Here is a 24,414-nt window from a genome sequence, read left to right on the forward strand (position 1 = left end):
CGCCAGAGCCCTTACCGAGTTTCGACGCGAGAACGCGAAGCTATAAGACAACAAGTCGACGAAATGCTGCGCGACGACATCATCCAGCCGTCGAAAAGCCCGTGGGCGTCTCCAGTTGTTTTAGTGAAGAAAAAGGACGGAACCCTACGTTTCTGCGTCGATTATCGTCGACTGAACAAAATCACGAAGAAAGACGTATACCCCCTCCCACGGATAGACGACGCATTAGATCGGCTCTGCAATGCTAAATACTTCTCATCGATGGACCTCAAGTCTGGCTACTGGCAAATAGAAGTCGATGAAAGGGATCGCGAAAAGACCGCCTTCATCACGCCAGACGGCCTCTATGAATTCAAGGTTATGCCGTTTGGACTGTGCTCGGCGCCTGCAACGTTCCAGCGCGTGATGGACACGGTTTTAGCAGGATTGAAGTGGCAGACCTGTCTTGTTTACTTGGATGACGTCGTCGTCTTCGCCGGAAATTTCGACGATCACCTTAAGCGGCTTGCGACAGTATTAGAGGCCATCAAGTCATCAGGGCTCACCCTGAAGCCGGAAAAGTGTCACTTCGCTTACGATGAGCTTCTATTCCTAGGCCATGTCATCAGCAAATCTGGAGTACGCCCCGACCCGCAGAAGACAGCTGCCATCGCAAAGTTCCCGCAGCCAATCGACAAGAAGGCAGTGCGCAGATTCCTTGGCATGTGTGCCTACTATAGGCGCTTTGTCAAGGACTTTTCACGCATCGCTGAGCCGCTGACGCAGCTAACTAAATGCGACGCCGAGTTCAAGTGGGAAACGCCGCAGGCCGAGGCATTTCAAGAACTCAAACGACGCATGCAGTCGCCGCCCGTACTTGCGCACTTCGACGAACACGCCGATACCGAAATCCACACTGACGCCAGTAGCCTAGGCCTCGGCGCCGTCCTGGTCCAGAGAAAAGATGGACATGAACACGTGATAGCTTACGCTAGCCGGTCGTTGTCAAAAGCGGAAGGAAATTATTCTACAACCGAAAAGGAATGCCTCGCCATCGTTTGGGCTACAGCGAAATTTCGCCCTTACCTATATGGCAGGCCATTCAAAGTCGTCAGCGACCATCACGCCTTGTGTTGGCTAGCGAATTTAAAGGATCCCTCAGGACGGCTGGCACGGTGGAGCCTCAGACTACAAGAATACGACATCACCGTAACATACAAGTCCGGACGAAAACACTCAGACGCCGATTGCCTATCCCGCGCCCCCATTGACCCGCCGCCGCAAGATGACGAGGATGACGACGCCTTCCTTGGAATAATAAGCGCGGAAGACTTCGCCGAACAACAACGAGCGGACCCGGAACTTAAAGGCCTCGTCGATTATTTGGAAGGGCACACCGACGTTGTCCCCAGGGCATTTAAGCGCGGATTATCTTCCTTCACGCTTCAAGACAGTCTACTCGTGAAGAAGAACTTCTCGCCAGTCCGCGCCAACTACCTTCTTGTTGTCCCGTCAGGACTTCGTCCAGAAGTATTGCATGCCCTACATGACGATCCGACCGCTGGACACCTCGGAGTTTCCCGGACACTATCAAGGATACAAGAAAAGTATTATTGGCCGCGCCTGACCGCCGACGTCGCCCGTTATGTCAGAACATGCCGAGACTGTCAGCGACGCAAGACACCGCCGACAAGGCCAGCCGGATTACTACAGCCAATCGAGCCTCCTTGCCGACCATTCCAGCAGATCGGGATGGACTTGCTGGGAACCTTTCCGACGTCAATAACCGGAAATAAGTGGATCGTCGTGGCGACGGACTACCTCACCCGCTTCGCTGAAACAAAAGCACTGCCGAAAGGTAGCGCAGCCGAAGTGGCGAAATTCTTTATCGAAAACATCCTGCTGCGACATGGCGCCCCAGAAGTCCTCATCACCGACCGAGGAACGGCCTTTACAGCGGAGCTCACCCAAGCCATTCTGAAATACAGTCAGACAAGGCACAGGAGGACAACGGCTTACCACCCGCAGACGAATGGTCTTACGGAGCGGCTGAATAAGACCCTCGCCGACATGCTAGCGATGTACGTCGACGTCGAACACAAGACCTGGGATGCCGTCCTGCCGTACGTAACATTCGCTTATAACACGGCGGTGCAAGAAACAACACAGATCACGCCGTTCAAGTTGGTTCACGGCAGGAACCCGACGACGACGCTCGACGCCATGCTGCCGCACGTAACGGACGAAGAGAATCTTGACGTCGCTACCTATCTCCAGCGCGCCGAAGAAGCCCGACAGCTCGCCCGCCTGCGAATCAAGAACCAGCAGAGGACCGACAGCCGACACTACAATCTCCGACGACGCTTCGTCGAGTACCAGCCCGGCGACCGTGTTTGGGTATGGACCCCTATACGCCGACGAGGACTGAGCGAGAAGCTTTTGCGTCGCTATTTTGGACCGTACAAGATCATCCGACGTATTGGTGCACTGGACTACGAGGTCGTGCCAGACGGCATTTCGCTGTCACAGCGGCGCCGCTCACGACCTGAAATTGTCCACGTTGTGCGGCTCAAGCCGTACCACCAGCGTTGACGAACTTTGGGACTTCGCGTAACTGACCTTTGGACTTTATTTCTTTTCGTTGTTTTGTTACTTATGTTTAATAAGCGTCCCTTTGTGTTTCGCTCTCTTTGTAGCATCGGGACGATGCTTTTTAAGAGGGGGGTATTGACACGTGTATTTATATTTATCGGGCGACCAGGTTTCACCGCCTAACAAATCTTATCGTGCAGCGCGGGACGCGCTTGCATGTATCCGAAGTTTCTGGAAAGTTATCGATGCTTCTATCCGCGTGTCTGTTGTCGCCGAACCTTGTGTTATCAGATTTCATCGCGTGACATGAATTGTGTAGAACTTTGTGGAAGGCACACGGGTCCGAACGATTAGTCTGGAACATTCGACGACTGCTCTATAAAAGCCGACGCACTTGACCCGCTGATCAGAGTTTCCGACGATCGCCGACCGTGTTCGCCGCTATCGTTGTGCTATAAGTGTAGCCTGTTTTTGTGGGCACAGGTTCGCCCAATAAAAGTTAGTTTTCTCGTTCACAGTATTGCTACTGTGTTATTGCTTCTTTCTTCACCGTCACTACCACGTGACAATATGCTCAGTGGTCTCCATTTCGGCTTCGCAGGCTGTGCACCGAAGGTCCACGTCTTCAAATTTAGCCCTGTATGTTTTCATTCTGTATGTTTTCGAGTTACTTCATCCGCCCATTGTTGCAAGACTTCCGTAGTTTTTCCGCCAATGTCCGGTATATAAGTCGAGGGTCGACTTTTCGCGATGGTTTTTTGAAAAAAAAGTTCGACCTATATTCCGGTTTTTACGGTATGCCGAAAATCTGCCAATGGCATGGCGTTATCATAATCACGTGCCTCAGCCGATGAATAGATTGCGCATGGGGGCTACATTGTCACTGGCTTTTTCTTCATAGCCCTTCAGCACGCAGAGTAGCGGTGGCATGAAAACTAAACGAGAAGAGTTGCTCTTTCAAACAAGACCAAGATTACTGCAATTGGAAACTTAAGACAGCAACTGGGCGTCACAGAAAAAGGCCCTTTTTTAAGCTTGTCACGCCTGATAGAAGCTTACCAGCAAGTATGCGGCCTGTAGGGTGGGCAACACAGCAAAGAACGTCAAGCGGAAAGTCAGAGAGGCTGAAATAATTTCATGGGTGGCAGCAATGGAAAAGAAACCTGCCATGAGTAACTACTTAAGAGGAAAAAACGAAATCGGGAAAGAAACAATTTATGATAACGCAAAGGGAAGCTCATTACTTTTTGAAGCGAGATCGGGATGCCTTAGAACGCACACATACAAAGCGAGATATAAGAAGGAAGAAGAAGCATGTGCTTGCTGCGATAAAGCTGGAGAAACGATGGAGCATGTTTTATTAGAATGTGAAGACGTCTGCCCATTTAGGCACCACTGGCCTCCTTGAAGCCCTTGAGTTCAGCGAGAGCAGTGGATAAGTAAACATGTCTGCAATAGGCATTAGTAAGAGGCGATTGGAGGATTGGTGGAAGAAAAGTAGGGAAACGACAAAAAACGGAGACGTACAAAAGCACAGTTCGCAGTAGGGGATCAGAAAATTTGGTTATGGGAATTCATATTTTTTTTTTTTTAACCTAGGTAGGACATCAGGCAGTATAATAGCAAGTGCTTGATGGCGCAACCCACCGCCTCGTTCCAAAGGGAACGCTCATAACATCCATCTATCCATCCATCCATCCAAATAAACGTGCTGCGGCTGGGTAGGGAGAACATGACAGCTGGGCAGAACATGACAACTGGCGACGAGAGATAAAATCGTCGAGTTGGGCGCAGTAGAAAACACCCGTGCCACTGGATTCAACAAGAATGTCGTCCGGGGGCAGGCTGGAAGCTTTCGACGCTAGCACAAGTGAGTGGCCAGAATATCCTGAGCTTGTTTTGCTTTACTTCACGGCAAACAGTGTGGCCGAGGAAAAAAGGAAGGCGGTATTTTTGGCAAGCTGTGGCACAGCAACGGAATCTACTATCGCTTACAAAGCTGAGTGATGCGACACTTCCTGCTATCTTCGCGACCCTCAGCACACACTTCGAGCCCAAAGTTTCCGAAATAGTCGCAAGCGTCAAGTTTATTTATTTTTTTTTTCAAGGAAAAGGCTGGAAGGCGAGGCCGTCAGTAACTACGTAGCAAGCTAGTAGATGATTGCAACTTTGGCACTGTGCATGAGCGGATGATGCATGATTGGATTGTCTGTGGAATTAATGAGTCTGGAATGCAGGTCGCCTTTCAGAAAGCTCAGAATTGGACCTGGAAACTGCAAAAAAACTTGTGATGGCGATAGAAGCTGCAAGAAAAGACTCGCATATGCTATGCACCTCGTCTATGTCTACGGATTTGGTACAGTTGACAAACTTCGTGGAATGGCCAACAAGGGAGGTGGTAGAACAAAGGTGCGCCCGGTACAGTGGAAAGCACCAGACGTCACGCTGCCAGCACCGAAACACCACCTGCTTCAAGTGCAGTCAACAGGGTCACCTCGCAAGGGCATGCAAGGCACCTGCAACCAATGGAAGGAATGGGACAGGCTCCCGCTCCATGCACAACATGAATAACCTTCCCAAAACAGAGCCCAGACAAGGTGAGGAATACACCTTATGGCCTCTTTGTGCTGCCGGACCGGAACCAGTGAAAATTGAAGCTCTTGACAACGGCATGCCACTAGTGATGGCACTGGACACCGGGGCCAGTGTTTTGATAGTAAGCGACGCGTAATTTAACATCCTTTTTTTTTTCAGGGGAGCCATTTGAACATACTGACGTGCGGCTCAAAAGCTATTCTGGGGAGCTGTCGGCTGTTTTGGGAAAGATGATGGCAACAGTGAAGGTGGGCATGCAGGAGGCAACGTTGCCGTTGTTAGTTGTCAGCGGAGCGTGCCCGCACTTTTGGAAGGGATTGGATGGAAGCGTTCGGTATTACCATCTCGAAACCATTGGAGGTGAAAACAATCGGCACTGTTGCTGGCTTGGTTGAACAATTCAGCAACGTTTTTTCAGATAGCCTTGGCACGATGAAGGGGGTGCTGGCCAGGATTACACTGCAAGAGGGAGCAAAGCCAAAATTCTACAAGGTTGAAGAGTTGCAGCGGTTGCAGCGCGAAGACATTATACGCCCTGTAAAGACGTCGAAGTGGGCCACGCCAGTCGTTCCAGGGATAAAGCAAGATGGTAGACTGCGCATGTGCGGTGATTTTAATGTCACTATAAACCCAGTGATAGTCACTGAAAGTTACCCCATTCCTAGAATGAAAGAGCTGTTCGCCAAACTGTGTGGCGGAAGGAAGTTTACAAAACTTGTCTTATACCCCTGACACACGGGCACTCTAAAGTCCTTTAGGTAAGGGGACATCTACCGGAAAGACGTTCAAGTGCAGTGACACACGACAAAGGAGTATCTCCTTTACGGCAAAGTTCCTTTTTCGGGAAAGGAGATCGCGCAACTACTTTTCGAGCGGAAAAGGAGTTACTCTCGCACACAGCGTGCACAACTCGTCAGTAGAAGGAAACCTGCCACACAACTACGGTGCCTGTAGGTATTTTTTTACCTTGCGAAAATGTTTTAATTGTTAGCGGTGATACAATTTGTTGAATAGTGAAGATTTCCTCTAGCTATACTCTCAAACGCTCGCATAACGTCGCTAGTGCCGTCATGTTGAATTCCGGCAGCGTCGTCGTCGCTTGCTGGCTCGCATGTGGTGTGTTCACGTTGCGAGATGGAGGCTGCACAATCAGCGCCCGCAGGAAATACCCAGAAGAAACCACAGTTGTTTGAATAACGTATTGAATAAAACGCGTTACGCCTGCGCGCACAAAGGAAGGGACGGCAAAGACGTGAAAAAGGACGACAGAAACGTGGGCATCACCAGAATAAACAGCACGCACACCAAAACACCGGCTGCACGTAGTTGCTGGACCAAGTTAAATGACTGCTAACAACGCAAAAACGCGAATAAAATAAACGACTATAAGCATTATTAGCCATCAACAATAAAAAAATATATTTTTAGGTTCTACAGTAGCTAAGTGTAATTAAATACGCAGCTTTTCAAGAATGTTTTCTCTCTTGTGGCTTTAACAGCCAGCGCTATTTTTCTTGCTGCGTTCATCTGAGGAACTACCTAAAGAAGTTCAGTGCGGGGCCGTGTGGCATCGGCGCAAGTCCTTTCTGCAAAGGGTCCTTCAGAGTAGCAAAAGGGGTTTACTAGAAAGGACTTTAGTTTTGCCCGTGTGTCAGGGGTATTAAAGGACACCCACCAACAGATAAGGCTCGATGCCCAGTCGCAGGAGCTAGTTACCATCAATATCGTGAAAGGATCATTTCAATTCACAAGGCTTCCTTTCGGTGTCGTTTCGGCGCCCACTTTGTTCTTGTGGGAAATGGACAACTTGCTGGGCGACCTCTCACATGTCGCTGTCTACTTTGACGATATCCTTGTGATGGGAAGCAACGACGAGGATCACTGGAGAAACGTGAGCCAAGTGCTCTAGCGCCTACAGGATGCCAGCTTTGGCTTGGCCCTGAAGCTAGCGAAGTGCAAATTCACGAAAGACCTCGAGTACTTGGGTCACGTCATTACCGCCGAAGGTCTGCATCCCAGCCCCAGGGATGCTGAAGCCATCCTATCGGCACCAAGGCTGCAGGACGTGAAGACCTTACAGAGCTACGTGGAGCTGATAAACTTTTACCGGAAATTCGTTCCTCGCTTGTCTGCAGTGCTGAATCCTTTGGTTTCTTGGTACCAGACACACTGTAGATTTGGACGTCACTTCAAGAGGAGGCCTTCCACAAAAGTAAGAAGATCCTAGCATCTGCGGAGACGTTGGCGCACTTCGACCTGAAGAAAATTACAGTGCTAGTCACAGATGCGTCACCATACGGTATCGGCGCGGTTCTAGCCCAGCGGGAAGCGTCAGGAGAAGAGCGGCCAATTGCCTTTGAGTCCAGAAGTCTGGCCACAGCTGAGCGAAACTTCAGCCAGCTCGATAAGGAAGCCTTGGCAGTTGTGTTTAGAGTAACATGTTTTAAACAGTACTTTTGGGGGCAGCCATGCGAAATAGCAACCGATAACAAGCCACTTTTGGGGCTTCTCGTATCAAATATTTATTTATTTATTTATTTAAAATACTTTCAGAGCCCAAAGGCAGTACAGAAAGGAGTGGGGGAAAAATGGCAAGGCATGAAGCAAAAAATAATAAACATTACAAGGCGTCTTGTAAAGCGATTTTGAACTTGGGGTCATCAGTTATGCTGGTGATTGTGGAGGGAAGGTGGTTCCATGCGACACGTGTTCTAGGAACAATAGAGTCATTGCACAATTTTGTGCGACAAGAAGGTAGACCCACCTTGAAGTGATGATCGGTCCTTGAAGATACATAATGAGGTGGATGGAACAAAACGTCCTTCATCTCGTTATAATAGATTTCATGAAAAAGGTTAAGGCGAGATGACTTTCGACGCAACGAAAGGTCAGGCAAGTTTAGGGTTTTTTTTCATAGAGGTGACACTGGAATGACATGAATAATTTGATAAGATGAAACGTGCTCCGCAATTCTGAATGGCTTCAAGAGTTTGAGTGAGTGTAGTCTGAGTAGGATCCCATATAGCGCATGCGTACTCTAATTTAGAACGCACCAAGGTTTTTCAAAGTGTTAACTTCAGGGACGATGGGGCATTAAAAAAGTTTTGACTCAGATAACCAAGCATGCGATTGGCGTTGTTCGTTACATATTCGACAAGCGTATTCCACGATAGATTAGAAGAAATGTGAACACCACGGTATTTATAGCTGCCAACAGATGATAATGGAATATTATTGAGGCAGTAAGTATGCTGACAATTATCGTACTTACTCCCATAATGATCGCACTTGCGTAATGATCGCTCCCCTGAATTTTGTCATCAAAATTAAATTTTTTGAATTTCCTGTGTAATGACCGCACTCCGAACTTGCCGCAGCGATATGTCGTGAGCCAAATCTAGCTAATAATGATCGCGCTTACCATCTGTTGAATGCTACGCGAACGACTCTTCAAGACAAACCAAGCGGTCTAAACGCACCAGACATTCTTAAGCAGATGTCCTATTTCATTCCTTTCATCACTTTCCGCGCTTCCATGACAAAAAAAAAAAAAGAGAGCTACAACCAAACTTGCCTTAATTGTGTGTAGGCTTTCTAATGGTTGTTATCAGCAACAACAAAAAAGGCACCTTTCGATTCTTGTCTGCACTCACTCGTGAGCACGCAACAATTTGCGAGCGGAAACGATAGCAGCCATGTCTACACTGATATGTTAGAAGTGTACCCAATTCATACGCCGACGCTTGTAACACAGCTAAGATATTCGGCCCACCCTTAGCAGAAACTTGCCGTATTAGGATAGTAGTGAAGACAAATGCTGCAGTTTCCGCAGCATGCTCGCCATGTGTTTCTGTGTTATTGGCAGCTAAGCGCGCCCATCTGCTTGTGTCCCCTCAAAGTGGACATGGCTATGTTATTGCTGCAAACTTGCCGATATTAACGATATAATTCATTACTGATATGGAAGAAACTGTTTCAATGCACATAATGTACTCACGAGAAGAAAAAAAATTGACTGCACCATTCAAGTACCCTATCTAGAACACGTTGCAGGTCGAGATAATCGGCATGGTTAGTAAATTTCTGGTAAACCACGCAGTCATCTGCAAACAGTCGGACAGTTGAGAAAGAAAGGCTGGTAGGAAGGTCATTAATATAAATCAAGAAGAGCAGAGGGCCCAAAACGGACCCTTGCAGGAATCCAGATGTTACGGCAGAATTAGGTGAAGAGAAGTCGTTAGCCGTCACATTTAAAAATGATGGGGTTTTGTGTGCCAAAACCACTTTCTTATTATGAGGCACGGCATAGTGGAGGACTCCAGAAATTTCGACCACCAGGGGTTCTTTAGCGTAATCTAAACCCGCGAGTGCTTTCACATTTGGCCCCCATCGAAATGCAGCCGCCGTGGCCGGGATACCAACTACGGTTAGAGAGAAATTCCTTAATCCATGCAAGTACAAGCCGATTCCAGAGTCTTGCTCACCTCGAGTACTCCTCTGGGCACTCTTCCTGTCGGGCTATGATTTGGTGTTGAAGTACAAACCTGGTGGCCACATTCCGCATGCCGATGCACTGAGTTGGCTTCCGCTTCCAACAGCTGAATTCTGCTTCAAGAAACCACTGGAGATCTTTATGCTCCAAGGGTGTTACCCCAGAGCATTGTCAGTGCAAGCTATTGCAGCCACTACGAGCAAAGCCCCATGGCTGTCCTTGTGAAGTGCTATGGGCTGGTAAGGGGATTCTCTGGGAAACAGTGGGAAGAGTATGCCACTCGCCTTCATGAAATGAATGTCCAGAGTGGCTGCGTTCTGCTAGGAAGCAGCATGGTTGTGCCCACGTCCTTGTAGGCCGACACGCTACGACTGCTACATGAAGGGCATCCAGGAATTGTGAAAATGAATGCAGTGGTCCGTAGCCATGTCTGGTGGCCAGCCATGGAAGATGACGTCGTGACAGTGGTACAAGCGTGCCGCACCTGCCAAGAAAATTAGTGATCACTGAGACGGGCACCGATCAAGCCATGACCGTTCCCTGAGAGGCCATGGGATTCATGTAGACTATGCCGGACCACTGAGGAATGCTTACTTATTCATAGCACTCGATGCATACTCGAAGTGGATAGAAGTACTCCCCGTATCCAACCGTCGGCTGCATACCATTGGCTGCCTGCGAAAAATGTTCGCTGTGCATGAACTCCCTGATGTAGTCGTATCCGACAATTGCCCAGGGTTTGCGATTGAAGAATACAAGATCTTCTTGCATAGAAACAGCATTCTACAAATTCTTGTGCCACCGTACCACCCAGCCTCTAATGGAGCAGTGGAGCGTGCGGTACTGACCATTAAGCAGAAGCTAAAGAAAGCGTAATCGGGATGATTTACATGTGTCGATAGCCAGAATTTTGCTTGCATACCAAACAACACCTCGTGAAGTGACCGAGTGTAGCTCTGCTGAGCTTCTCATGGGCGGAAATTGACAATGTTGCTGGATTTACTATGGCCTGATTTACGGACCACAGTGATGTCTCAACAGATCTCTCAGAGTCTCTGGGTAAACAGAAGATTGGCAGGAGCCGTACCCACTCCACCAGGAACGACTGTTTTTGCTCGCAATTTTCGTCCAGGTCCTGCTTGGGTGCCGGGCAATGGGGGAAGTGAACAAAAGTTTTGCGGCGGTGCTAAGACTGCCAGATGGCCGCCAGTGGGCAAGGCACCACGATCATGTGCGGGCGGTACCATTGCAGCCCGAGCTGTCGGAATATCTTGGGGGACCTCGGACGAACCGTCCGGATGTTCCAAGCACGGAGCCCTCCGGCTGTGCCTTTGGAAACTGTGGGTGCTGCCGCGGGTGCTGCCACGGACAAAGCCCCAGCATGGGCCACCAGTACCGCTGCAACTACGGGTGTTTCATCTAGTGAATTGAACGGCGTATGTGTCTCCAGTGATCCCGGTAGTTGTGCCCTGAAGGACTCCCCCCTGAAGCCAGAGGTCTCCCCTGACGCCCTGAAGCCAGTGGTTCCTCCTCAGACTCCTCTTTGCCGCAGCTCGTGCGTGCGGAAACCAGTTATGCGATGTGTGCCCCAGTAATCAATCTGAACTTTATGCAGGCGCATTATGGTGCTTGTTCTGTTTCTTGTGTTTTTGTTTGTTTGCTTTTTGTTTTTCTTCGTTTGTTAAAAGTGGAAGGAATGTTGTGTTGTTGCCATCGGCCTGTGCAATTTGCTTTGCAACTATTGAAATAAACGTGCTGCCGGCCGGGTAGGCCAGTCGGCATTTGCAGCGAGCCTCGCGCATGCGCTGTCTGGGCAGAACACGACAGGGTCCAAATGCATTTGTTCCTTTCATCATTGTACGCATGCACACGCTGAAGTCGGTAGTTGGATGGTAGCTCGTCTGATCGGGATGATACATACTTAAGGGGGATGCGGGGATCAACTCGAGGAAAACGACCCAAAAATCTCTTTTTAAAAAGTTGAGGATTTCGAATTTTTGACGCCTTTTCAATAGTTTCTCCAAGTATTTTGCTGAAAACGACGGCTAAGTAGCACAAATAAGAATATACAAAGGCAATACGGCAAAAATTTTACGAGAATTGGCAGAAAGCAGAGGCATCCCTAGCTCCGGAACAGCAGTACACAGCGCGGCCATGCTGGTACCATTAAGAAGTGCACCTCTTCACCTTCGACACCTCTCTCATTTCCTGATAGAGAGAAGAGCAAGCATAAAAAAATTAAAGGTCTGAAGGTCGCGGAGCTGCTTGTCGCGGCCACCGATTGGCTTGCTCCGTCACGTGTGTTCTACGAGCTTCCCCATTGGCTGGGTCTGGAAGCGAGCCGCTGCGCCGTCTGCTTCTCCCGTTTCTTCGCGCGCTAGCCACTGCCCCTTTGTTTATGTGTTGGATATTCGAGGTACGCTGCTGCTTCATCGCTTTATTCGGATTTGAGTTTTCTTTTTGTGGTTTCAAGCATGACTGAGCAGACGGGAACAACGAAATTCGGGACCAAGCAACGCTTTGGCAGCCGCAAGCACTAGCCACCGAACATCCGAAGGATAAGTAGTTCTAGCATAAATGTGTCCATGCACGAGCTTGCAAGAGAGACTGTCAATGCATTGCCGGGCTGTTACTGCCTTGAGTTCCATTGGTGATGATACTGAACTGATAACGGCCTTTTCGGATGCTTCCGTGCCTGCGATGACCCGTGAATGCTCCGCAACGTACCCCGATTGTGCCACCACCGTCATTGAGATGAACGATGAAAGTGCGGTCCAAGCGCAAGCGTCTGCTGACCGTGAAGGCGAACTGTGCACCAGCAACGGTCGCACCATACAATCGCATTTTGAGCCGGAGTAGTTGAATATGACCGCCGTCGCTGTCCGCGCGTCACTTGGCTCTGAGCCAACAACCGAACGGAAGGCAGGGTTGACGGCTGGAGGAGCATGCTCGGTGGCGACAGACTCAAGTTGCCACAGTGAATGCACTTTTTGGCAAGACGCTGTCATCAGTGCTTCCAGCCAAGTGTAGCGGTAATGCTGGAAACCAGGCTTGGCCTTGCCGTGAAAATGGTTTTACATTGTTCAGCATGTGGTGCTTCTGAAACACAGTGGTCTTCACCAAGAGAAGAAGGAAGCCGGCCCTTTAAAGTGAACCTAAGGTCCATGCAAGAAATCAAAAGCATAGGGAAGGGTGCCACTGCCCTTCCAGTCCTTTGGTCTGTGATGATTGTTTCATACAGGGGGCTGCATCGGAAGACATTTCAGGGGCACCTGAAAGCTATATTCAGGCCTGCTGCAAGCAAATCTGCAACAAACATGTGCACTGATGCTGTTGCAGCTGTGAAAAGAGTCTATACCAAAATGGATTCGACATTCCCAAAGAAAATCACAGTCATTTATGATGGCACATGGATGATCCAGAGTCACAGTAGCCACATTAGTGTAGGGGCTGTAATTGAATTTTACAGGGGCTTGGTACTAGCCTTCGTAGTCCTCTCCAACTACTGTCATGGGTGCACGTTGGGGCCAAAGCCAGGTGACAGTGACTATGAGGTGTGGACTATGAATTGTAGAAACGCTGGAAAAGGGGTTTCTCTGAGTTTTCGCATCACAGAATTGTGTTGTCTCATATAGGCAAGTTACAATTCGAGAGCTATAATGTCTGTAGGTTGTGTGTAAGTCGCAGTTTATGAATTTTCCACGTACTTTAGCTGACAAATTCAATTAGTTCAGTAAACTCCTTGCGTTACATGGAGGATCTGGGGATGTGTAGTTCGAAAATCTTCTTGCCGAAACGACGTCCAACGCCACCACCAGATTTTCTGCGACATGAGCTCCTTAATACTGTCGCATTAAAATTCCGAGCAAGCGCCCCCTTCAAGCAAGTCAAAATTACCGACAAAATGTGTGGGGGGTTGGGGGCGAGGGGGCTATCCTGGAACGACATCAAAATTCAAGGTGCTGACGACTAAATTTCTCCACAAGAAAGAAAATGCAGTGGGCATGGATTTCAAATTTTATTTAACATGAACCATATTAAGCCAAAGATATGTTAGTGCCGTTCATCACTCAAAATCATCGGAAGACTCCTCAGGGTCGATCACAAAAAAGTTTGCATATTCCGCTTAAAGTCCACGATCAAACATTTAGCACTAACAAGAGTTCCGATACAAGTCAAGCTCAGCTGCAATGCATGGCTGCCGACGGCAGACAGCAAACTGTGGCTTGGCGATGCTCGCATCGCAGGTGGCGGTGCCACCCATATTGGCATGTTTTCTTCTTTGTGTGAAATTATTGCGAGGAGAGGGTAAAGCGGCAACAACGGTAACAAAATGTTGATGCTTGGGAGCATTGGCGGTTCGTTCTGAAGCGTCGTTTGCTACAGACACAAACCGAGCAGGAAAAGGTCTAGGTACGTTATTGGTGGCGAGTGATCAGCACTGCTGAGGCTGCCGGGCTGCCAGAGCGTAGCCGTGATCTGGCGCCAAGTGCCCACATCGCTGTGGCACAGGAAGATCCTCTGTACTGTGTGACATGCAGATCTGGCCTTTTGCCAGCAAGGCTGCTGTCGGCCCGTGGTCCACGAACTGCAAACTGCATGCAGTGAGTTGCCGTGTCACTAACGGGGACGTGCCTTTAAAGAACAAAAGATTTTAAAAAGTCACGCGAACTTCTTTTCGTGAACTGGATGAGATAGGCCATTGTTGCCTGGGTGTGGTGCGTGAGGAGGGTGCAGAGCAGAGGGGGGGGGGGTGCACTTTCCGGGAACGGTGCGGAAACTTGAAATTAGCAGTGAAATTGGGAGGGGGCACTTGCACGGGTGGAATCCCTTGCTTGGAATTTTACGGTATATATACCGTTATTGGTCATTTCTCGATGTATTCTACAACCTTTGTATTGGTTCCTTATTGAATAAGTAAGATAGTAAATGTAAGCTCATTAAATTTAAATATTAGTTGCTCATTCACAATGAAAAAAATAACTCGACTAATTAACAAAAGCCTATCAACAGAGCGCTGTTCACAGGAAGCCCTGGGTTATTTTCTTCTGGGCCACATTTAGTGGACACATTTATATATGTAACTTAATGGTAGTTCCTGAGAAAACCATATGGGTTTCCTCACGTCGTGCTCATTCATGCTCCCTTCCTTGGCCGTGTCCATCCGTTGCAGTGAGAGCGAGCAGCGGATGCATGGCCGGTGTTTCGCACCACCACATGCAGGCTCACGCTTGCTCTTTCTCCATCTGGTGCAGCTTGTGCACAGCTAGGCGTGCCTGCACAACAGCGATCACACTGTCGCATTCCTGGAGGCCATGCTTAGCTGCACCAGTCTGTGCATTACAGAGAAAAGTGGGATGGGGCATCAGATAATTTTTACCCCAAGCACCAGTGTAACTCAGCAGTGCGCGCGCGCGCGCACACGCACGCACGCACACACGCACGCACACACAAAAGAGATACAATGTCAAGCCTGAGTTCCGTTCAATCGTGACAACAGATGTTATAAGCATAGCACCGACACTGCATATTATGATGTTATGGTGAAATGAATCACTGCTATGCAGCATAATAGTGGCAATGCGTTTCAGCCTGCACTTGTGCGAAGGAAAAAGGAAAGACTAAATGTGTTAGCTTGTGCTCTAAATAGGGATTCGGCACGACAATGTCCAGTTAGTTGCGATGTTGGAGATTTTATGCACGGACCGAGGTTGAAGGTGAGGTGTTCATTCTTGAGGCAAAAAAAGAAACTTTAATCTTAGAATCTTACGACAGGTAACTGAAGTTTCAGGATGTTGTGTTGCTGCATAGGAGAAGTTGGGGAATTGGTTGTACGGTTTTTGGAAAAGATGAAGTGGATGGTACGTTGACTCATTTCCAGAGCATCAATATTTTTTTTAGTGTGCCAATGGACACGCCCGTGCTCGAGAGTAGGTCTAATGAGGCCAGCTGGGAGTTGCCGGAGTTTATACCTGAGGAAGCGTAGCTTTCAGAATGCTGATGCACATGTGTTAGAGGCATGTTTATTGCAACTGAGTCTCTTAGCTATCGTGTCACCAAGGTACTTAATAGATGCTTATGGTGGTGAGCCATGGTATTAAAGCAGTGCGAATAAATCTCTATGTCCTTTTTGTGTGTGCTTATTTAGTGTGCTGCTTCTATATCGAGGTAATAATATTCTGCTATTGGGTGACATGACTGCATATATGAATACACAAAATAATGTTTTCTTTCTGGTGATATTGACGTACGCGGTTTCGTCAGTGTTAAGCTTCATATAGCATTGTTTACACCATTGATTAATATTGCTGAGGAACGAATTCAAGAGCAACTTATCATCTATATTAGTTATTTCTTTAAGTATGACACAATCATCAGCAAACTGCCTTATTTGGACAGTCAGGGACCATGTTAGCAATATCATTAATGTATACTAAAAAAGCAAGGGTCCCAGAGCATTTCCTTGTGGAACACAAGATGCAATCAGAAGTCCAGATCGATTGTGACCATTTATACTGACAAATTGTGAGTGATTTCATAGATAAGCTCAACTTCAAAATGAGCATATGTTGAATTTTGCTCAAGAAAAAAATCTTACCTGTTGGTGACTTTAATCAACCAGATGTAGATTGGTGCAATCATTTTGCCTCTCATGATAATGGCACACATTTTCAGTGTGTACTTGACATAAAGTTGTGCAAAAACCTGCAGCAAATGGTCAAGCAACCTACACGTGTTCAAAGTAGCTCATTCTCAATACTTGATCTTATTTTTGTAAACTGCTGTGTTGACACTTCTGCATCAGGTGAACATTCTGACTGCTACACAGAAAAGTGTTTATGTCCTTTAGAAGTTTGTAGTAGTGCTCTTGTAGAAACTGTTCTTATTAAGAATTTTCTACGTGAAAATGATGGAAAATGCTTTAGAATACCTTTGGACGGACTGCTTAGGTTTAAACAATTACATCTGTACTGCATCGACAATTTTGTACTGTATAAAACAAAAAAGCAGCGAAAAAAAGAACCTTGGATAATACGTGATATCTTACGCCCAGACAAGGAAACTCAAGCATTCAAGATGGCGAGGGGTCTCTCACAGCGTTATCCAATCAAATCCGTCATTCCTGAACCAGTCTGTCAGCAGCAATAAACGAAACTACTTTCAGCATACCCTCCTGAACTCTATTAAAACAGCTGCTGAAAAGCTTTGGTCACACTTGTGTCGGAAAAAAAAAAAAAAAAGAAGGCATTGATCGAATAATGCATGGCAGCGCCCTCATTACAGACGAACAAAGCATGCATTTCGATTGGTATTTTCCGAGCATTTTTCCTAAAGTTCAGGATAGCGCCTGCATGGATCGCCCATCATGTCACCTTGACTATGGCATTAACTCATTATCTGGCATCGTGCCTATGCTTCTGAATTTAAAAGCTTCACAACATTCCAAATGTGTTCTTGCGTTGATACACTCAGATTGTCGCTAATTTTTTCCCAGTCTTTCAGGCTTCCCTTTGCTCATCTAATGTTCCCAGTGATTGTAAACGACGGCGTTTGGGTGCGTGCTGAAGGCCCTGTGATGGGGTGTCATTCGGAGTGCTCCGCTAGGCATGCCTCGCATGTGCTATTGTGGTCTACAGTCATAAATGGCTCCGTCAGTCTCCAGGTGAAAATGCCCGACATTGGAGAAGAAAGTTCTGCTGTTAAAAGAAGTCGAAAAAGGCGGCCACCTGAAAGCTGGCATCGCGAAGGAATTCGACATACCACCGTCTTTGTAGCAATTGCTACGATTGGGTGGATGTCTCATTTTCCCTTTATTAATTACTTCTCTCCACCTTGCGCCTTTCCACAGAACTATTACGTCAAACTCTTGCCTTTGCTTTGAGTTGTCGATAAATTCGACTTCACCCTGCCATCTGCTAGCCGCCTGGTTAGCTCAGATGGTAGAGCGGCTGCCCCAAAAAGGCGGTGGTCACGGGTTGGAGTCCCGGACCAGGACGAATTTTTCTTAAGCTGCGAGGCTTTCCTTTTGAGGAACCCGTATGGGTTTCCTTTGTAGTGATTGCTACGATTGGGTGGATGTCTAATTTTTCCTTTATTAAATACCAACGTCTACTTTATCAACTGTATTGAAAAACAAGGAAGTTGTGCTGGATCTTGTATGATGCCAGGGTTAACGCAGAGTCGAAAGTCAGTCTTATTTCTAGTCTCGCCATTCGGGCTCCTCCACGTCCACTTTGGCTATCCCGTTTGTGGAAGAAGGTATTCATTATCCGCATATTATTCTGTTCTGCAAACTCTACTAATAACTCTCCCCTGCTATTCCTAGTGCCTATGCCATATTCCCCCACTGCCTCGTCTCCAGCCTGCTTCTTGCCTACCTTGGCATTGAAGTCGCCCATCAGTATAGTGTATTTTGTTTTCACTCTACCCAACGCGGATGCCACGTCTTCATAGAAGCTTTCGACTTCCTGGTCATCATGACTGGATGTAGGGGGGTAGACCTGGACGACCTTCAATTTGTACCTCTTATTAAGTTTCACTACAAGACCTGCCACCCTCTCGCTAATGCTATAGAATTGCTGTATGTTACCAGCTATATCCTTATTAATCAGGAATCCGACTCCTAGTTCTTGTCTCTCCGCTAAGCCCCGGTAGCACAGGACGTGCCCACTTTTTAGCACTGTATATGCTTCTTTCGTCCTCCTAACTTCAGTGAGCCCAATTATATCCCATTTACTGCCCTCTAATTCCTTCAATAGCACTGCTAGACTCGTCTAATTAGATAACGTTCTAGCGTTAAATGTTGCCAGGTTCAGATTACAATGGTGGCCTGTCCAGAACCAGGAATTCTTAGCACCCTCTGCTGCGTTGCAGGTCTGACCGCCGCCGTGGTCAGTTTCTTTGCAGCTTCTGGGGACGGAGGGCCGGGGTTTAATTGTTGTACTCATATAGAAGGTTGTGGCCAAGTACTGCACCAGGGTGGCCAGTCCTGCTCTTGTGAGGGAGTGCGTTACCGGTTCTGGTCATCGGGATCAGGGCGCCCTCCAGGCCTTTTTGTGCAATTTTATCAACACGCGGATTTTTTTTTTTAGTCCAGTGGAAAATTGCACGGCACCGGGATTGAAACCGCGGTCCTCTTGCACGTGAGGCAGATGCTCTACCTCTACACCACCGCTGCACCTCCCAACAATGTACTGCATAACAAATAATTGAAGGGAAGCTGAAGAGTCTGTCGAATTCAATAAGACGCTCATATACGGATGCGGGAACCTTATAAACCATGTAGGCAAAATTTTGGGTTTTTTTTTTTCAATTAGGAGCGACGTAATCGTCGGTTGAAATTGCGCTGTAGCTCCGCCCCCCTTTGAGTGAGCGAGCGGAGCGGAGACCGGAAACCGCGGTGTTGTGACCTCAACTCTGCTTTGTTCCTTCGCAGCGTCCGCGACCGTGCCTGACCGCGCTTGTTTCTGCATGCGTGCCATCGTAATCTGCTTCGATCGACCCTGCATTCCTTTGTTGGTGCGTCTGCGTGTATGTAGAGTGGTAGTCAACGTGCGTGGTAGTCAACGTGAGTGGTAATCAATGTGAGTGGTAGTCAACGAGAGTGGTAGGCAACAGATGAAGGTCACTACACGTACTGCATGAACTGGGAAGCTTTTCACGCGTTTAAACCGTCTTTGTAGATTGCCGACAGCTTTGGACAGCGCACAAATGCCGACGACCGCATCTGCGCTTACGTTCCACGAGGAGGCATGCAGGAACACAACGCTACAGTTGTTTGACCGGAAACTAGCTCACTAGATCGGCGAAAGATCGGCGAGACCACTAGATCACTTAGCAAAAAACATACTCACGAAAGAGCATTTCCAACACGAGGAGATCCCAAGACATTGCCTTCGTTCGCGTCGAAAGCACTGCTCGCACCAGCATCGTTTGCTTCTTCGAGAGGCCGGCTCTTCGCAATCGGCTCGTACATGTAAGGAGTAATGCCGAACTCCTCAGAAAAACGCAGTCTCTCTAAATTTTCTATTACCGTCACAGAAAAACAGCACCAAACTACCTGGCACTGTGCTTCATGTATAGCTGCAGCGGTCGGCAGCAGCAGAGTTGACGTCATGAGGCGCACCGACCAATCACAGGCGCAAACGAGATGTGCGAGTTGGGCGTGTCCGCTGCTGCATTTTTCGTCGAAATAAAATATATTTGCGCTTTCTTTCGCTCAATTTCGATACGATATTCGAATTCGGAGGGTTGAAAACCATTATGTACAGATGTTCACTCATTTTTTCTGGAAAACCTTTCAGCTTCCTTTAAGTAAGCATTATTAAAATTATCTGACAGCAGGATTCGAACACAGGATCTCCAGCACAGAAGCCTGATATTGAAGCCATTAAGCTAGGGACGCATGCATCTAGAAGTGATGTGAAACGCCCTTATGAATTTATAGTGGGCATACCACTGCCTTGAGACGCATGGTGCGTTTCGATTTGGCCACCTCAAAAAGCTTAATCTTTGCAATGGGTAGTGATTGTGCTTGTTTGCAACGTCTTCTGCACTTAGAAGACTATAGATTGCTTTGAAATTTATGACAATGAAGGCATATAAAGCGTAATATGCAAAGCCACGAGAACGTTTGAATCCACAAGCACAAAGATCGGGCAAATCCATGTACTTTCCATCATTCCCATGGTGGGTCAATGACTGCATCGCCAGAGTTCCCTCTAGTATAGTGTATGAAACTCTATCGCCGGAATAGGATGTGATGATTGCAATGTTGATGCAACCTATTGAGATTCAGGCAAATTCTGCAAGGTCGGCATGTGCAGTTAAATCTCTGAGGCGTAGTGCTGTGACCAAGGCAAGGCATCAGGGATTACCATTCTAGTGTGCAATCTTTAAGGCTGTGGGCTTCTTCGATTTTCCACTTCTGGCTACCCGCGGGCTGCCAGAGCCAGCCAGCGCGTCTTCGTTATTCTCGGATTGCTCCGCCCACCGCGCGACGCACTTTCGCTGGGCGTTCGTTTTGCTCGGGCTGGACGATTCTGGCTACCCGCGGCTGCCAGAATCTGCCAGGACAGTTTTGGTCTGGCTGCTCTCTGGAAGTTCTCTGGCTAGCAGACGACTAAAAGAGGCGATGGGCGCTCGCCACCATCTTTGCGGGGACTTCACGGATTGCAATGCGGGCGCTTGAGGACTTAAATTTACCTCGCTCAGCCAACTGTCTACGGTCATCTTCGGATTTCTTTACTTCTAGCGTTATCTTTTTAGGGGCTAACGCTCCGTTACGCATTGCGAAGCGGTCTGATACGAGCAGTGGTGAACCGTTTAAAGCTTTCATGTGTGTGTCCCCTGATTGCTCCTTCGCGGCGGTTAACAGCGCGCCACGCTTTCATGCATGCATGTTATCTGCATCGTGTTCACGCAAGTTGTGGACGCTCATTCACATATTGCGGCAGATTTTGGATTCGTCTTTCTCTGGTGGCCTTCCTTTTCACATATCTAGCGTATGTATACAGTGCACTCCACTTATAACGATATCGAGAAAGACGAAAAATATGATCATTATAACCGATGATCGATATCTGGACTGCAGTTATCAAAGAAAACAAATTTTTTTTTTTAAACGCGCACATACCTTTGCAGCTCCGAACTCGAATTCGCTACTTGCTCTAAAGAATAGATGATGTAGACAGTAGGCCGTGAAAAACAATCTTTATTTCTAGCACCAATGACTGTGTCAAGGGTTAGGCACGCCGAAATAGTCCGACATCTGCACTTGCTTTTGCAGCAGCTTCAGCTTCACAACCGCAGTGTGCATGGATTCCAGCTGCTGCGCGAACATAGGCGGCAATCCTTTAGCATACATAAAATCAATTAAGGAGTCGATCGACGACAGTGCACTTTGCGTGGACATCGTGGTCGGGGTCAAGGAGCCACTGTTGATCTCGTCACTGTCGCTGATGCCGTCGCCACCGTCGCACAACTTTGCCGTCTGTCGAGACAGCACATCTTCGGCGATCACCTCATCGGTGACCTCAGCGCAAAACTAGGCAGCACTGTCTGCAGTCAAAAACTCCTCCTTCGACACACCACCTGTGTCACCAGTAGGAACGAGCTCCAAGAGCTTGGTTATGTCAGCGACTTCCACCGAGTCGGTCTCAGCAGGTTGGGGAAGTTCGTCCTTGCGCACAAAGCCCGCCTTCTTGAAGCAATTGGTGATGAACCATTGGTAAAGCGCCTCTTCAACATCGGCGTACAAAGGGTATCTAACCCTTTTCCGCTGATCGGCATGGCCACTGATAGCTCCTGCCTTCACAATCGCGGTGCTCTCGGTTTTCAAGATGGTTGATATCGTTAACTGGACGAGCTCATACTTCTTCACGAGGGCGCTCACCTTGAAGCCGCATCGAGAGTCCTGCAAAATATCCATCTTCGTGTCAAGCGACACAGCTTTGCGCTTTGTCGGCGCCATCTTCGAACTGAGTTGAACCGTTGGTTGCACGCTGCTTCGGTGGCGTCAGCCTGCTATCGCGAGAGAGACGCGGGACGGGCGGGACAGGCGGCACCGCGCCGCTTTGCTTGTCGCTTTTTTTTTTTCTTTCTCTCCTTTCGGAGTGACTGTAGCCAAGGCGCATGAAGCAGCTAGTGCCATCTTGTGGCGCACTGCGCCTACTCAGCGGTGCGCGGGCAAGGCGAGACACGTTGCGCGGTAATGGCGGCAGATACAAACTTACGGAGGTAAACATCGCCTCGTCTCGACATTGTTCGTTTCAGGGAACTAAACAATGTAAATGTTACGATTATTCGGCCCGGAAAACGGCGTCCAGACTGCAAAATTTTGATCGTTATATCCGATATGCGGTGAATAACCTATCGTTATAAATGTTTTTTTTCTCCATAGACCTAATGCATAAAATGACATTCTCATGTCGACCCATCGTTATAACCGATACATTGTTATATGTGGTATTGTTATAAGTGGACTGCACTGTATCTCTCCTTTCTCTGCAGTTAGCAAAGGCTTTGCAACTAGCCCGTGTTCGCTCCGTCTCTCCGTCGTGTGCTTATGTCCAAGCCGATATGTATTCGAACTGCAGGCCGTTGATCTAAAAATGCACTGATTGCACTCGGTACATTAGACACACATACATTGGCTTATTGCTCTCATGATTGCAACCAATGTTGTTTTTCGTGTGGAACGTTTTGCTGGTCAGAGGCAGCATGCATTTTCATGCGCCAGCCGCGTCCCCAGCTCCTTAGGGTCAAAATGAGAAGCACCATCAGCCACAACAAACTTTCTGAAATCGAAGCCCAAGCAGGTCGGTGCGAAATTTTACGCGTATGAGATGTACCTGATAACCTGCTTTTTTATGTCTTGTGATGACACAACGCCAACTCATCAATGTCGCCGGTGGGCGACGTGATCGCTGCGAGCAGGGATCCTCCAGCTATCGCTTTCGAGCATACAATCACGATTTCGCATCTTGTCATCTGCCACGTCGGAGGCCATGTGTTGCGCTGCGCAAGGCGAGGTTGGCCCAGTACACATCCTTCGCCGAGTTGCGCGAAGGTGATCGTATCCCCGAATGCAACTATATATCTTCAAGTTGGCAACGCATAAATGGGCCGAGTATGCCGAGCGCGAGCCGGCCTCGCCGGGCGTTCTATTTTGCAAACTTCAGGCAGGTTCGGGTTGTCTTGGGATCCCAGCCCACGTGACTTCCTGTCAGAACCGGAAATAGCTGGCTGCCATATGGCTGCCAGCAGGCTGCCAGAACTCTGAAATTCGAAGAGGCCCTTTAATTGATGTCTCACATCTCTGAGGCCATGCATTTTGTCTTGTCGATGTTGCCAGAGCAGATAAGAGTGGCAGAGTTGGCGTATGCTACAGCCACGGACAGAGTCCGGACGATAGAACGTAGAGCTGGCGGCTGTCCAAAATATCAGTCGTCATTACACATTACGATGCCACAAAGCAGTCCGAATTATTGAGCATGTCTTATCGGTGTCCAATTTATCAGTCAGCAAATGTATTGCTAAAGAATGAGACAGTGCCTCCAGCTGACATTTCCAGATGCTGTGTAGGCTTTGGGTAACCACATTCCAAAAGGCAGTCATTTCCTCAAGAAGGCACATTTCTTGCTCTTCTGCATTGGCCTTCCTAGAAATTCGACGATTGGCAGCAGTCGGTTCATACAGGGACACCTTTGGTTTGAAACAAAACTGGGGTGCTTTCTGAAGAACAGTTGTCACCTTATCTGGTAGATGAATATCCCCCACAATCACTAACCCACTCCAAACTTTCGCCTTGTTTTTTTTTTCTTGTTTCATTGAGCAGAATGTTCAGCATGCACATCCAGAACTGTTCGGTCATCTGGGAGGCCAATCTCTTGGCAGAATGAATGTTCCTTCCAGCAAGCCAGGCAGGATATTGTGCCAAGCAAGTGGCGCAAAGATCGTTAAGCAGGCGAATTTGGCGTCATAGCTCCGACCTGAGAATTCTGCTCATTTGTTTCACATGTCCCCAAGATGATAGCACCGGGCAAAAGAGGGCGCTTACTTTGGTGGGAAGCAATCCATTCTTGAGGCGGAAAGCGATGCTCCTTGCGCGACAGGTGTTGACGGTGGTAAGTTAAATCTATTCATCAATGAAACATGGAGATTGCACAAACATAGAAGGGCCTACTGTGCTAGAACTTCTTGCTGTGCAAGTTAGTGTCAATTTATTATACTTGTTTTTAAGGTGCCAAAAAGCA

At 48.0% G+C, this 24,414-nt stretch overlaps 1 protein-coding gene across 4 annotated transcripts in view; it reads left to right on the top strand.

The window, feature by feature from the left end:
- The window catches only part of Bap60 (Brahma-associated protein 60), a 334,908-nt gene that overhangs the window by 253,011 nt on the left and 57,483 nt on the right, over window positions 1-24,414 (top strand). The gene's annotated exons all lie outside the window — the stretch shown is intronic.

This window comes from Dermacentor albipictus, chromosome 1 (genome assembly GCF_038994185.2).
Source record: "Dermacentor albipictus isolate Rhodes 1998 colony chromosome 1, USDA_Dalb.pri_finalv2, whole genome shotgun sequence".
In the NCBI taxonomy this organism is placed as follows: domain Eukaryota; kingdom Metazoa; phylum Arthropoda; class Arachnida; order Ixodida; family Ixodidae; genus Dermacentor; species Dermacentor albipictus.